The sequence below is a fragment of the Ceratotherium simum genome, chromosome 11 (assembly GCF_057802395.1).
Source record: "Ceratotherium simum simum isolate JZ-2026a chromosome 11, ASM5780239v1, whole genome shotgun sequence".
Classification (NCBI taxonomy): domain Eukaryota; kingdom Metazoa; phylum Chordata; class Mammalia; order Perissodactyla; family Rhinocerotidae; genus Ceratotherium; species Ceratotherium simum.
The window spans coordinates 47,968,547-47,985,381 of NC_141910.1; the positions used below are offsets into that span (position 1 = coordinate 47,968,547).

General features: G+C 37.4%; 1 protein-coding gene across 18 annotated transcripts in view; it reads right to left on the bottom strand.

Annotated features, from left to right (window-relative positions):
- The window catches only part of LTBP1 (latent transforming growth factor beta binding protein 1), a 384,533-nt gene that overhangs the window by 47,518 nt on the left and 320,180 nt on the right, over positions 1-16,835 (bottom strand). The gene's annotated exons all lie outside the window — the stretch shown is intronic.

Genomic DNA, 16,835 nt, shown 5'->3' on the forward strand with positions numbered 1-16,835 from the left:
TGGATAGACAGAGGCGCTCAACACAGCCCGGTTAGCATGAGATGATCATGTTTACACAGAATGAACTTTTCAAACATTTTACGTATAAATAAAATGTTTTGATGGAAACATCTTAACAGACAAAATGTTGGGTTCTATGAGAAAACATTTACTTTTCCTCAGGAAATGTTTTCAAACTGAAACTACTGCTGCCATTGCCATGGCCAGTATTTTCTGAATGTTTTCAACTCTGTCCCTACAGGAGAAATACGCACAAGTATTGTCAGCTTTTTTGATTGCGGTAAATGCTAATAGTTCTACCTGCAGAGTTGGGGGCTGAAAGTAGCACTAGCCTGGCTGGCAACAGTTTACTCAACCCTGTGGATAACTCTGATCAAGTCTAAACAGCAGTCCCCTGGAGGAGGTGGGGGGGGGTGGGAGGGGGAGAAAGGAGGGGCAGGGAGGAGGGAGGAGGGGGAGGTGGCAGGGGGAAGGCGGAGGAGACTCTGAAGAGTTCAGCAGGGTAGCCAGCCAGTCCCAGTTATTCACAAGAAAAGACTTCCAGTCACCAATTTACAGCCACTCAAGGTCCTAAATGTCAATGCTGCTCCAACTGGCCAACTTGTAAATTCATTTTGTTCTCTATAAACTTGATGAGAGATAGTGGTCCTGTGCCTTTTTATCCTCCATTCATAAAAATGTCCTCATAAAAGTGATGCCTCAATTGTAAAGTTACAAACGGCCTTTTAGATACAGTTCTTCTCGATCCTTACGGTTACTAAGTTTCACCGCCATTCTTTCATTCCCATTCCCACCCGCTCTCCTTGTTTACTGCCACACTGCTCACTTCCATTTGCCAGGCTCTCTGTCCTCTTAGCCTCTGGACTTCATAGCCCCCAAATACAGATTTTTAGAGAAACAATTAAGAAAATGCAATTACTGCATCCAAATACATGTGAAGATTTTCCTTTTATGTTGAAATATGAAATAAGATAAAAAGTGATAAAGAAAATGACAAGTTAAATAACACTTGACAGAATTTAGTTTGGGAGAGTTCATAAAATTGAGCTTTTCTCTTTCTCAACTTTTTTTAACACCGAGTCAAGAAATTTTCTAGAAGGAAAAGAAGATGCATGCAATGATATTCATCGGCTGTCTCACTTCCTTTCCTATTTTCCAACACCATCAAGCTTAAGTTCAGAGATTCTCTCTCTTTTGAAGTGTAAACTATGAGTGGCTACAAAGTTTTCTTAATTTTCTCACCTCAGAGAAAACTGTGTCCCTTCTTTCAAGGCTGTGCCCTTCCTCCCATCCCTACCAGTCTCTTCTCCCTCTTGTCCTGCCTGCTCATCCTTCTCCAGCATCTTCAATTATTCCTCCTGGCTCCTTCCCTCACTGCCTTCAAAAATATTAAAATCTCTTTGGAAAAGCTTCCACTTAACCACAATGTCACCTACTGTGCTTTTCCATTCCTTCTATTGCTCAAAAGAACTATCTACACTCATTGCCTTTATTTCCTAATATATCTCAGTAGTAAAAAGGAAATAATGGTAACAATACTAATAATATTAACAATATTGGTATGTTCCTAGAATTACTGGGATGATTCAACAAAACTACACACATAAAGTGCTTGGAACGTTGCCTGACATGTAACGTAGGAAGCATACAATACATGCCAACTATTACTGCTCCTCCTCCATGACCTACAATCTGACCTTCTCTTTATTCCACAAAAGTACTCTGAGAAAAGCCACCAACGGCCATTGTTGTTAGCGCTGTTGAGTGGATTCCAACTCCTAGTGTCCCTGAGTACAGCACAGCAGAACCCTGCTTGGTCTTTTTGTGCCCTCCTCTCACCTTCTGGCACTATATCAGCCAACGCTCTGCTGCTATTCATAGAGTTTTCATGGCCAATTTTTTCAGACGTGGGTGGCCAGGTCCTTCTTCCTAGTCTGTGTAGTCTGCAAGCTCTGCTGAAACCTGTCCACCATGGGTGATCCTGCTGGTATTTGAAATTCTGGTGGCATAGCTTTCAGCATCACAGCAACACACAGCCGCCACAATATGACAACCGACAGACAGGTGGTGTGGTTCCCTGACTGGGAATGAACCCAGTCCATGCCAGTGAGAGCGCCGAATTTTAACCACCAGACTACCAACCAATGGCTGACCTATCATTAAATCTGATGATCATTTTCCAGTCAGTCACCATCACCCTTGACTTCTAAGTCTGGCCAACACTCCCTCCTTGAACTCTCTTTCATGACCCATGGCAGAATATTATTCTTGTTCTACCTTCAACCACTTTGGCTTGCCCTCACCCTTTCGCAGCCTGCAAGTGGTGGCTGCCAGGGCTCAGGCCCTCTCTGGGATCTGCAGCATCCTCAATACTCCCCTCTCCACTATTTCCAGACTCTCCTGACTTCAGTTACCACAGTCCTTGGAATGAATCCCAAATCCTCAGAAGGAAGCCAGGATCCTCCTTATTCCTAATATTTCCACTTGATCTTCTGCTATAATCTCAAACTTATCAAGTCTAAAACTGAATTCACTGTCTTCCTACCAAATCGTACTTCTTGACCTTAGTGCAACATTTTTACCTCTATCCTTCCTTTTTTCTGTCTCAACGTGAACCAAAAACTCAATGAAATTATTTCACATCTAAAAAAACGAATCTCCCTTGCAGCATCTAACCCAAAGAAGACACTCAATAAATCTGTTCTGATGGATTTTCAATGTCACCATAAGCCTGGGATTACAATGTATTTACTGATCACAACCTTGAGAAAGTAACTGCATCATGTCAGCAAATCACTTAACGCGGGCCACTGCTAATTTTAGACTTCCTGAAATGGGCATTTGTCTAAGAGATTACGTTATTCATTGAACCACAGGATTTAAGGGCTGGAAAGAAACTCAGAAATACTTCAGTTACCACTTATATACTGATGATTTTCCAGTCTCTCTCAAAAGTTTACCTCTGTGCTTCAGAGCCATTTATCTAACACCTATTGGACATGTTCATAATAAGTGAACTTACTATCACTCCCCTCCTCCCCTCACCTCCATTTCTCTTATGTTCCCTTCAGCAGGGAATCCAACCAGTCACCCAAGCCAGAAATCTTAGTGTCACCCTTCCCTCTCTCTCCTCCTCTCCAGCCCTCCCCTGTCAAACTCTCTTATCTATCTTTCCTGATACTTTTCATACTGCTATTTAGTTTCCTTATCTCCAGTCTTGCCTCCCTCCCTCTAATCCATTCTCTGTCAAATTGCAAACATGTCTGTGACAGTCCCTTGATCAGAATGTTCAGTATCTCTTCTTGGCTAGATACCAACCACTATCCTTAGCAGAGCACAGAGCATCCTTCATCATCTGACTCTTAGCTACACGTCTGGCCACAGTTCTCAGCCAACCTCCCTCCCAATTTATACTCTAGCCCTATCAGTATACTAGAGTTCTTTGAAAACCTTATGGTCTTTAATTTCTCCCTGACTTGGTGCACACCCCTTATTCCACTAGAAATTCTCCCCACTATCTGCTTTGCTCAGAAACTCCTCCTGGCCCATGAGGAGTCAGCCCAGGGCACATCTCCTGTGTGGCATCTCCCATGTGGCAGATTTCAAGGCCCGTCCTCTCTGCTCCTAGACCATTTTTCACCATTGTTGTACCCATCAAGGCTACTTTTGGGGTGGGGAACCTTCAACTGAACCTCACCAGCAACTTATTTCCCTACTAAAATGAGACAGTGAAGACGGGTACCTGAGGGTTACTGTAAATATTCAATAAGAACATGATTACCCTTCGACCTTGTTGCCAATATAGACACAGATGAAAAGAAGTTAAACTTGTTAATTTTCTGTTTTCTTGTTTAACCTGAGGGGTGACTCAAGGGTCACAAGGATTTATGAGCTTGTTTTGCAGAAGAAAAAGAATGTCTTTAAGGAAGTTACAATCACCAGAAAACCAGCCGCAGCTGCTGTTGACACCCAGAAGTCTAACTGCCCAAGGGCTTATCTGGTATGAAAGGAACACGGATTTCCCTCTCTGTTTCTCTGAAATTCCTCCTGGCAAGCTCCTTAGCTCTATAAAATCCTCTGCTTTCTTTTTCTGTTAAGGCAGATTTGAGAGAACCTATCCTTCCTCCTTCTCGTTTTTGGCCAATTTGAATAAACCTTTCTCCATTTCAAGCACCAGTGTGTCAGTGATTGGCTTATTGTGCATCAGGCACATAAACTGGAGACTAAGAGGTTTGGTTCAATGGTGAATAGCAAAGAGGGAGGAAGGGAAAGAAGCACCTAGAAATCTGGTAGCTTTTTAGTCCAGATTCTTGAAGTAAAACCTCTTGCTTTCTTTTTTATTAATTCTATGCAGTTATAGCAGATGATGATTTCTTGTTAATGATCACCAGCTCAGGAAATGAATAACTGACCTTAAAGTGAACAAGTCCTGAGCTGGTTATGAATTACTGGGCATCCAACAGTCTCAGACTCACTGTAACAGTCATTAATAGAGAAAGTTTCAATGAGCAACATTTTGGATTTGAATGAATAGGAAAAAATAACGTGGAATGCCTGGAGTCTAGCTCTTCAACAACTAATATTTTATGAAAATGATATACTGTAACTCTCAGCTGCTTCATGTTTTCAATAATGAGGTGAGGTAATAGCTTAGTAGGAGGACAACATTTGTTTCACTTCTCTGACTAATGACCTGTATAAAAAAACACTATTTCATTAGAATTTTCTTTGAGGATGTGAGCTCTCAGACATTTTTCCATTGTTAGTCCTGTATAAACAGACCTATAAGAACTGCTAAGATTAACTCTATAAAAATAAAACTAAATGTTAAGAAAATTTATTATTGTGTTAGAATAAAAGCCCTATCAAGAGCAAGCTTCATTAAATGGACAAGAGAAAGCCATCCTGTTTTGCAGAAGTTGAATTTTGAAGATGAAACTAAATTTTGAATGATCCAAATATCACAGGTTTTCTTTTCACTTAATGAAGGGTGAATCTATTAAATTACAAACACAATTTTGTGTTGGCGTCTATAAGAACCATGCATGACATTCTCAACAGTCAGACTGTCTGACAGATGAGGGACGAGGAGTGACTGTCCAGAGATCTCTCAGTTGGCAACCCAGATGAATTAGGTATGTTACCGTAAGAATTGCTGATTTCTCAGGCAAGTTTTTGCTACTAATATTTTACTGAACAAAGCAGCTATAAATATTACTGTTGCAATGGAAATGAATTCAAGAAAGCGTTACACAGATCAAGGATAGTGGATCATTGATGTGAATTCTCCAATAACAAGATTACCTAAATGTCAGAAAGAGAAATAGAGCATGGTCCTGGGTGACCAGAATTGCCAATGGCTCATTCTTAAGTAGCAATGTTGTCAATGACCAACAAGACCACACCTTGAGGGTCTTAACCATTGACCTATTCGGTAGATCAATTTTCCTTGCCCATATGCTTTTTACTTAGTACATTTCCTCAATGGACCAAAAGTTTTTCAAAACCTATTGACTGTTCCCTGGGATTTGTCACATAAGAGCAGAACTACAACCATGTACCCTCAATTCTCAAAGATGTAAGGCCAGCCACTTGTTGTCACCCTCACACTTAGGCAAACTAAACTATAAAATAAGGAAAAAGAATGGAAAAGAAGCGGGATTTTCCAAAGGAGCTGGAGTCTGATAAACCTATTTACTAGCCAAATAATTACAACTGTGTTAAAAGATCCAACAATGAAATTCATAACAAAACCTCAATGATAACATTAGATTTTCTGTATTATACAGAGAAACGTCTACGTGTATGGGAAGAAAGCGATATTTGTGTACATTTTGTCAATTAAATGATTTGGTTTTCTTCCTCTCAGATATACGCTTCGTTTCCTATTTTGTTTTGAATTAAGAAAACAGTACTTCTTTTTCTCAATTTCTTAACATGTCCTATCTTCATTTTGTTGATTTTCCTTTTCCTTATTCTGAGCAAGACATATCTACTTAAGAGAGGAAGCAGCTCACTGAGGAACCTTCCTTCTGCTGCCAGGGCACTCTAGAGAGGTGGATGATGGGAACAGAGTGTCATTTTTGGTAATGGATCATTCACAAAAACATCTCTACAGCTCTTGCATGGTTGGGAAGAAAAAGCCTTCCTGTCATCAAAACATTTTGAGATGAATGATATGGTTGGTCTTGACTTGAAGGGACTTGCCCCAAGGTTACCCAGTCAGTTAGTGATAGAACTGGAAGAGGAACAAAGCCTAGTGAAGGAACAATCTTCTGAATCTAAGTTTGTGGCTCTATCCACCACGTCCTCTTTCCTCCCACCACGGTGATGGTTCTAAAAGGTCAGTCCTAGAGGATGAACAGAACTAACCAAATGGTGAGCCCAGCAGGACACTGGAGTTTGTTCAGTACAAAGATGAAAGTCAGAGCACACACTTCTCTACTTATCACTTATTTACTTGCAGTTTAATCAAGTACCCTCCTCTTGTCCTTAAACAAGGCTTCTACATCAAGTATCATCATACCAAGGTATTGTAGGTCCTGAACATGCTGTTTTCCTAGGAGACCCTTGAACAAAGGTCCATGAAGCACCAAAGGTGTTAAAGCCGCAGAATGTCCCAGGACCATGTCTAGCATTGGTGCTCTCTAGATCGCTTCATGAAAATGGCCCATTATTTCAGCCCAGGGCTTCGTGACCAAATGGAACTGGTTAAATATTTAGTGCCAGAATCTTAGGAAAACAGAGCCAAAGAGAAAGGGCTTACACTGGAAGGGATATAGGGTTCCAGCTACAGAGAAATGCAGCCCTCATACTTCTTATTGAAAGGAACGGAAGCCAACCAGGAGACAGTAAATCCCAGCCAAGAAGTGGGACTGAACAATGTTAAACCAGCTCAATAGCTGTCCAAAGGAATTTTAAAATGGCAAAGCTGCTGACCCAGAAGAGATTAAGGTCTCTCTCACTGAGTAGGAGAGAAGCCAGGATTAAACAGAAGATGAGTGCAAGGCCTAAAGAAAAAAAAATAAAATTTAGCCAATAGGAAATTAAAAACTGGATTTGGAGATGGTCCAGACAATACAATAGGATATAGAAAGAGCCTTTTAAAAAAGGTCCACTGAGTTCTGGCAATATCGACAAGGCTTAAGAATATGGGCCTTATGTGTTATGGAAAATAACTTTGGTCTGGGAAATGGGGATGAGCCAGAAAACAGCAAAAGACGACGTCCTTATGTAGAGTTTGACTGCCAAGCTGTTGCCTGACAGAGAAGGGTGGGTAAAAAACCTGGGGACCTTGACGGTCACAAGTATGTTCTAAAAGCTAGCCTAAGATAAGCAACAAGAAATGACAGAGGTAGCAAGTTACTTCAAATCCAACTTTCTAACACATGAATTCTAGACAACAAGGCTGGCCAATGAGAGATCACTATTTTTTCCAGCCTTGAAATTCACTACTTTAAGAGATTTACTTAAATTATTCTTTAAAAGTTACTCAGAGCAGCCTCCCATTTGATTTCTAAAAATAGCTAGAAGTTCCAGAGAAACTAACGCAAACTTTGCTCTGATTTTAATCAATCATTATGTGGACACCATACAGTCACCATCCATAGTTAAAGACAATGAAAACCACCCTAAAATCACAATCATCATCCTAGTCGTCTTATCCAAAAACATGGGACTCATTCTCAATTACCTCCTCACATCCAATCATCACGCTCTTCTGATTTTATCTCTTGGTTCTATCTCCAATCTCTCCCCTCCTCTCCAACCTTATTCAGGGCCTCACCATTCTCTGACCTGAATTCCTGCAATGGCATTCTAATGGGTTTTGTGCATTCAGCCACTCATTGCCACTCCAAATCCATCCTCCATAATGAGAGAATGATTAACCTATTGAAATAGTCCAATTAAATAATTCTCTGCTGCAACCTCTTCAGTTTTTCTCTATGGACAATAGTATAAAGGCCCTTGCTACATGCCCTCTGGAGCTCATCCACACTTGGCTTCTCAAGTTATTTGCTTTCCTCGCTGGCCCTTCTGCCTCTGCATCTTCTACCTCCCTTTTTCCCTCTCTATTGGATCATTCCATCAGAATCAAACACTTCCTGCTATCATCTTAAAAATAACAAAGAACCTCCTTGTACATAATTTCTTCAGCTAGAACTATATTTCTCACCCTCTTTTACCAACCAAAGTTCTGGACTTTTGTACATATGTGGTGTCCACTCCATTAGTCCTCATTTGCTCTTGGACGGCTCTCATCTATAGGACTCCACTGAAATGGCTCTTGATAAGGGCATCATTTTGTAAAACCCAAAGGACTCTTCTTGACTGTCATGTTAATAGATCACTCACTGGTATTTAATGCACTTGACCATTTTCTTCTTCTTAAAGCACTCTCCTCCCTTGGACTCCACGGTCCTATATGCTCCTCTTATTCCTTTGGCCACTCTCACACAACGTTTCTCTTTTACTTGACTCCTAAATTTTGGTGTTTCTCAGGGCGTAGTCCTAGGCCCTCTTTTCTTCTCATTCTGTGATCTCTCTTGACGGCCTCATCCATTCTAATACCTTCAAATACCATCTATATCTGATGGCTCCCAGTTTATATCTCCAATCTAGACTTCTCTTCTAAGCACTAGATCTAACTTGCTCCAATAGCCCGCCTGACACACCCACATGGATATTTCACAGGCAATTCTAATACATCCAAATCATACTCTTGATCTTTAAAAAAAAATTTGCTTCATTTTTCACCATGTCAGCAAATAGTGTCTCCAAATATTTACTTGCTAAATTCAGAACCAGGAATGTATCCTCAATATCCCTCTCCTTCCTACCCTATACCCAACTCAACACTATGTTCTAATCCAATACCAAGTTCTACCTCTAAAACATTTCTTGAGTCATTCATTTCTCTCCATCATACTATTACTAATTTAGCCTGAGCTACCAACATGTCTGACCTGAACAACATTCTAGAAGACACCCCCCTGACTTTTCTTTTGCCCCTCTAATTCCATTTCCAAACAGCACCCTGGGTGATATACACTTCAAAAATATAAATTAGAGTATTGAATAAAATCAAATCTAAAAGTCCATACACTGAAAAGAAGACAATTATTTTATGTACCACTAAGAAAGAAAAAAATCATTGCAATTCGAACTATTTCGTACTGCTTTTTTTAAAAAATCACATCAGCTGTAAGAAGCATCCCAATATTAAAGTGTGAAGAAAATATGCATCTTAGAAATGATGAAATATAATACATCACTGTCCTGCTTAAAATCTACCAGTCTGTTTCAATTACACTTAGAATGATATCCAAACTCTTGAGGTTTCCTGTGAGGCTTTGCATATTCTGTCCCCGACTCTCCAGCCCATCCCTGTGCCTCCTTCCCTCTAAGCACCACGCATGGCCCTTTTTCACCTCCCTGAATGCACCTAGTACTTTCCTGTCTCAGAGCCTTTGCCCTTGCTACAACTCCACCTGGGAATGCTCCAGCCCACCTGCCACTCCCACTTCACTCTTCTGCTGGGTAACTCACTCTTTAGAACCAAACTCAAATGCCATTGGTTAAGAGATCCTTCAGGTGAAATGAATACGCTTTCTCTCCTCCTTCAGCTCATTTACTCTAATCTTTCTTTCACAGCAGCTGTAATGGTTTGTGGTCATATGCTTTTTGGAAAGCTTATCTGTGTATTTACTGCTTGCCCCGCGCATGTGCAGTTCCTAGAAGGCAGAGGCCATGTCTGTTTTGCTCATCACCGTATGTCCATAGCTTGGATCAAAGTCTGGCACATAATAGGTGTGCGATGGCAACATTAAACGTAGCACTCGTTGAGTACAAAAGCAAGCAAGGCTTCTACAATTCAGCCTTTGCCTACCTCTTTAGCTATATGTTATACATCACTTTTTCCTCCTCTCACATGTTCAACTGAAACTAACTCACTTACAGTGTCTCAACGTATACAATATTTCATGTCTCCAAATCTTTGCTTGTGGCATTTATTCTGCCAGGACACACTCTCTCTGCAGCTCCCAGATCACATTTTTTACCTAGATAACTTTCCTTTGCCCTCCAAGCTCTTCAAGGCTCAGCTGGAGCCTCTTGGAAGTTTTGACCCAATCTTGTGTTGAAGAATGTGTCTACTCACACAGCTTCTTCCTGCCCCTCACTAAACACTTACAAAGACCCTAAAAAGATGGCACATCACATTATCACCAAAACCCAAGGCTAAGCCCCCACAGCCACAGCATGGGAAAAAGAAGTGCTAAAGCAATGGGGCTGGACTAGAACAACTGGTGACCCAGCCATTTTCCAACCTGTCCAAAAGCAACAGCCAAGTTAAAGCTGCACTGGAGACACCTGTAAAAGTAGAATTTATAATACAGGAACTTAACTTGAAATTTTCAAAGGCAAACTTGAAAAGTTCTTCTAGAATGAAGATAAAAGAATTGATGGTCAAGAAAACATTCACTTTTATATCCCAGAGATACAAAAGAGTTAAAGATAAAATACTATAGGAAATATAGATAAGTGTACAATTGATCAGAGCAGAACAGGGAAAATAGCAAAGTATAAGAGCAATGGAAGAAATCTCAGCACTATAAAATTAAAAGGCAAACGAAAGAATGGGGGAAATATTTGTAAAATATTGATAAATGATTATTATCCTTAATACACACAAATCAGAAAAAAACAACGACTTCAGATAGGCAAAAAATATTCCAAAGAAAGGAGATAAATATAAAATAAGTTAACTTCACTAATAGTAAATGCAAATTAAAATAAGGTATTATTTTCTCCTTATCAAATTAATAGAGAAAAATATGAACTTGAGTTTCTTTTTTGCAGAGAGTATTAGGAGCTAGGAGGTGTCACTGGGTGCTGGTGGAAGCAGAAACTGGCAGAAACATTTCTGGAAAGCAAGGAGGTCGCATATGTAGTTAAGACCCATAAAGTTTCTAATATCCTTTGATCTTGTAATTAACTGTCTTAGAATCTAGTCTAGGGAGATGATCATTGATGAAAACAAATGTTTATATACAAGTCTATTTATAAAGCATTAAACAGCAACAACAACAAAGGAAACAATCTGTATCTCCATAACTAGGAGCATACATTTAAAAATATATGGTACAATCATGTGATGGAATCATGTGGTCATCAAAAATTTATTTCCAAAGGGATTTAAATATCAGAAAAATACAAATAATATAATGCTAAGAGCAAAAGTAAAGATAAAAACTATATGATCTTATTTTATTATAACACTTAAATACTGAAAACTACAAAAAAGAAATAGGCCAAATATTAACTGGTTGGTGAATAAGTGACTGATTTTTTTCTTTATACTTCTCAGCATTTTCTAAATTTTCTACAATGAACACGTATTACTCTCAAAAATCAGAAAAATTATATCTTTGCAATCAACTATTTGAAAATATTGAAAGTAAAAAATTATTTTACTTGAGTATATACCCAAGTTTATACTGCACCCTAGCCAGGAATAAACAAGTGAGTAAAGTAAAACTGTGCAAATGAAAGAATAGATATTCATAAATATTCTAAAATATACTGAAAAACTTGCAACATTTAAATATTTATTCTGACTGACAATTAAAAAAACAAATTTTTTTTATTTTAAAATAAAATGTTTTGCTTGAAAGGGTAAAAAATACATAAGAGAAAATGTTGCTGATAATTATTATTAATAGCATATACATATTTTAAGTTAGGAAACCAGAGCAATTCGCAACAACTGCAATTAAAAACAAAGAAGCAAACAAAAAATCAAAACCCCAAAACAAAAAAAACTTTCAACGCTTTTTAATCTAGCCAAGTTTTTTTTTTTTTTTTTTTGCACACAAAGCTATATTTGCTTAGTTTCAAAAACTGAAGACCCTGCCCAAAAGTACAATAATGTGAACAATAATTCAGAGATTCTGTTGAATGAGAAATAAAAACACTTTGGACCTAATCCCTTCCTCAAATACAAATGGTAAATTGCCAGTTGTAAATGTTTTCTATCTGAAGAGTGACTTTTCTACTGTACATAGATAAGTATTGTATACAATTTCACTTTTTGTTATGTGAAAGCAGATCTGGGGCCAATATGTTTCAGATCCCAAACTTATCTTAACTTTTGCTGCATTTTATTTTCCTTTCATACACCATTCAGTTAAAAATAGTGGGGAAACATTCTTTCAAAAAAATATACATATAAAAAGCAGGGCTGGGGGGATGATATAATAAAAAATACTCCAAAAGAAGGCAAAAAAAGAAAAAAGGAATGGAAAAGGAACAAAGAAGAGATAAGACAAATGGAAAACAAAGAGTAAGGTATAGAATCGAACCTCCCAAATACCAGTAATTATGTTAAATGTATATGAACTAAATTCTCCAACTAAATCCCGGGCGCGCCCCGAGGCACCACTTCTCCGTCCAACGTGAGGCCGAGTCCCACATACAGCAACTAGAAGGATGTGAACCTATGACATACAACTATCTACTGGGGCTTTGGGGGGAAAAACTGAATAAATAAAATCTTTAAAAAAAAAAAAAAAAAAAAAAAGAAAAAAAAAAGAGTGTCAATCCTGATTAGAAAAAAACCAATATATCCTGCTTATAAGAGAAAGACCTTTCAATATAAGTACATGGAAAGGTGGGAAAAGACAAACCATGCAAAGTCTAACTGAAAGAAAGCATAGGTAGCTATACTAATAAAAGACAAAGCAGATTTAAAGGCAAGATGCATTGGTAGAGACAAATTGCGATATTTTAAAGGGATAAAAGGGTCAACCCACCAGGAAGATACAAAACTCTATATTTAATTCCACTGTCAGAAAAATATATAGGGGCTGGCCCTGTGGCATAGTGGTGAAGTTCAGCGCACTCCGCTTCATCAGCCCGGGTTCACGGGTTCGGATCCTGCAGGGGGACCTACATCACTTGTCAGCCACGCTGTGGTGGTGACCCACATACAAAATAGAGGAAGACTGGCACAGCTGTTAGCTCAGGGACAATCTTCCTCAAGCAAAAAGAGGAAGACTGGCAACAGATGTTAGCTCAGGGCTAATTTTCCCCAGCAAAAGAAAAATATATATATATACACACACACACACACACACAAAACAAAACCCAACAAACTAAAATTAGAAGCAGATAAATCTCCATAACAATGGGATATTATAAAATATCCTCTTAGTAAATTATGTAATAAGCAGACAAAAAACAGGGATAGAGATGACCTGAATGACACAATTTACAAACTGGCCCTAATTAACGTACATAGGTCCAACCGCAGAATATACATTGTTTTTAAGTATGAAAGGAATAGTTACTAATTGACTATATTTTGAGTCACAACAAATTTCAAGGATTGAAGTCATTGGAAGTATGTTCTCTGACTACAGTGGTATTGAGATAGAAATTAATAACAAAAAGATAATTAAAAATCCCCAAATATATGGATATCAAGCAAAACACCTCCAAATAATTCATTGGTCAAAGAAAAAAATGACAATAAACTTAAAATATTTTTATCTGAAAAACAAAATACAACATAACAAAACTTGGATGCAGATAAAGCCATTTTTAGAAAGAAATGTATAGTCATAAACACATATATTAGCGAAGAATGTTAAAAATCTAACGATCTAAAGACCTATCTCAAGAAGTTAGAAATAAAGACAAATTAAATCCAAAGAAAGTAGAAAGGAAAAATAAATATAAAAGCAGAAATTAACATAATAGAAAACAGAGACTGAGGAAAACAGAAGTTGTTTCTTTGCAAAGACTAATATCCCTAAGAGCGAGTAAGAGCAAAACAGAGAAAACACAAATTACTAAAATAAAAAATGAAAGGCATCGCTATACATTCTACAGACAGTATGAAGAGATAAGAAGATAATATGAACAACTTTGTGCCAATGAATTGGAAATTTTACCTAAAATGGATAAATTCCTTGAAAAACAAAAGCTACCAAAACTAGCACAAAAAACGGAATGTTATTTTATCTTTTAAGGAAATCTTAACTGCAATTATAAAACCGTCAAAACACATACACACCCAAAACAAAAACAAAAACTCCAGGCCCAAATGACTTCGCTCCAGAATTCTTCAAGACATCCGAGGAAGAACTAACATGCGTCTTATACATACTTTTCCAGAAAAACTGAAAGAGGGGAAACTTTCAAACTTATTTTACGAAACCAGAACAACCATGACTCTATAACTTCTTGGGACATCGAAAGGAAGGAAAATTAAAGGCTAATCTCTCTCATGAACATGGATGCAAACATTCTCAAGAAAATGTTAGCAATTTGACTCCAGAGATATATAAGAAGGATACTACATCATTACTGTGAGTTTTATTATAAGAATGGAAGAGTATTTTCACTAAAAAAAGAAAATTAATACAGGTGGAATGTGTATGTGATGGTGGGACTGAAGCTACCAAGTTGGACTATGATATAGAAACCACATGTCAAGGATAGCAGAACAATACAGCTGTCATCTGGGTTCCAGTAGTGTAGACCTGCATTCTCAGCCCTAGATAACTTATCCTTGAACTGCTACATAGAGAGAAATAAACTTTTATCTTGTTTCAAAAGAGCAGTCCATGTAATTCACCATATTAAACAGAATAAAGGAGAAACTAATATAATTATTTCAATAGATGCAGAGAAAGCATCTATTAAAATTCAAAACCATTCATGAAAAAGACTCTTAGCAAACCATAAATAGAAGGCAATTTCCTTATCTGATAAAAAGTACATATTTTCTTTTAAAAAACCTATGGCAAACACCATACTTAAAGAAATACTAAATGCTTTCCCTGCTGAGATCAGGAATGAGACAAGGAAGCTAGCTACCATCACTTCTATTTGACATTGTAGTGGAGGTTCTAGACAATGTAATAAGATAAGAAAGGGTATAATTATTGAAAGAAAATAAATAAAAATAGCACTACATTATTTATAGACAACATAATTGTATATGTAAAAAATACAAAAGAACCTGCAGATAAACTAATAGAAATAAGTGAATTTAGCAAGGTCATGAACACAAATCAAGGCACAAAAACCAAACTGTAGCTGTATACAGTAGTAACAATTATAAAGGTAAAAACATTTTAAATACCTTTCATAACAATATAAAAACATTGAAAATCTAGGAATCAGTCTAAAAATGTTGTGTAAGACTACACAAAAAACTGCAACAAAACACAAGACAAATGAAAAAAAACCTAAATAAACAAAGGGATTTGTCATATTTGTGGATTGGAAGACTCAATATTGTAAAATATCAAATCTCCCCAAATTGATCTATTGATTCAATGCAATTCCAACCAAAATCTCAGCAGTTTTTTGTGAAAATTGATAAGCTGATTATAAAATTTATATAGCAATACAAAGAGCCAAGAACAACCCCGACTATCTCAAGAACAAAATTGAAGAATTTAAAATTTATAGTGCCATATATTCAAATTCACTATAAAGCTACCGTAATTAAGACAATATGCCACTGTTGCAAGGATAGATAAATAAACCCATGGATGGAACAAAGAAGAAATAGACCCATATATATATGACCATGTGGTTCATAACAAAGTCACCATTATAGATCAGTGGGAAAAGTGCTCTTCTTAATAAATGGTGACGACCCAATTGGACGTCCACTTTTTCTCCTAAAAAAAGTAAATCTTGACCTTTATTTCACACTATATGCAAAAATCAATTTCAGGGTGATTACAGATTCCAAATGTAAAATATAAAACAATACAGCTTTTAGAAGACAATATAAGAGTATCATAATGACTTTAGAGCTTGCAAAGATTATGGACACAACCAGTACTGATATCAAATGAAATAATTAAAACACTGGACTTCATTAAATTTGTTGTATTGAGCACCTCATTTTGAAGAAGTTTGTTGTGCAGAATTATATAACTGAAACAATATCCAAAGAGCCGATAAGGGTATGAAAAGTTGTTGAACATCAGTCCTCATAAGGGAAATGCAAACTGACACCATGATAAGATACCGTTACTCAGCATGGCTAACCTTTAAAAGGACAATACCAATTGTTGACAAGGATGTGGAACTGGAACGCTCACACTTAGCTGGTGGCAGTGTTAACTGGTACTGTGAAAAGCTGGCTGTTATCTATGAGACATACATATATTCTATGACCTAGAAATTACACTTCTGGGTAATATCCAATAGAAATTAATGATTATGTCTGCTAAAAGACATGTTCAAGAATATTCATAAAAGCTTTATTCACAACAATCCCAGACTGGAAGTAACCCAAATGTCTATCAACAGTAAATGGATACATAATTGTATATTCATACAGTGAGATACTATACAGCAAAGAAGATGAATGAAGTACTGCTACATATAACATAGATGCAGCTTTCAAACATAATGTTGAATGAAAGAAGCCAGACAAAAACAAGTACCTACTATATGACTCCATTGATACAATGTTCAAAAACAGGCCAAAGCAAGCCACAGTAATGAAGACAAAATAGTGGTTATTGCTGTGTGTGGGTATTGGGGAAGGGAGGGGGTAATAACCAGGAGGAAGCTTGAGGGAGGGTTCAGGGGGCTCATTACCAAGTGTGCTCACTCTAAAAGTTTATCAAGCTGTAACCTTATGATTTATGTACTTTTCTTTATGCATTTTAAGCAATTAAAAAATTTACTTAAAAAAAAAAAGCCAATCCATACTGCTATATTTCCTGGTTAAAGACAATCTTAACCATTTCAAAAGCTCATCTTGTCTCTCTCTTTCCCATTGGTAACAGAGATATATATAT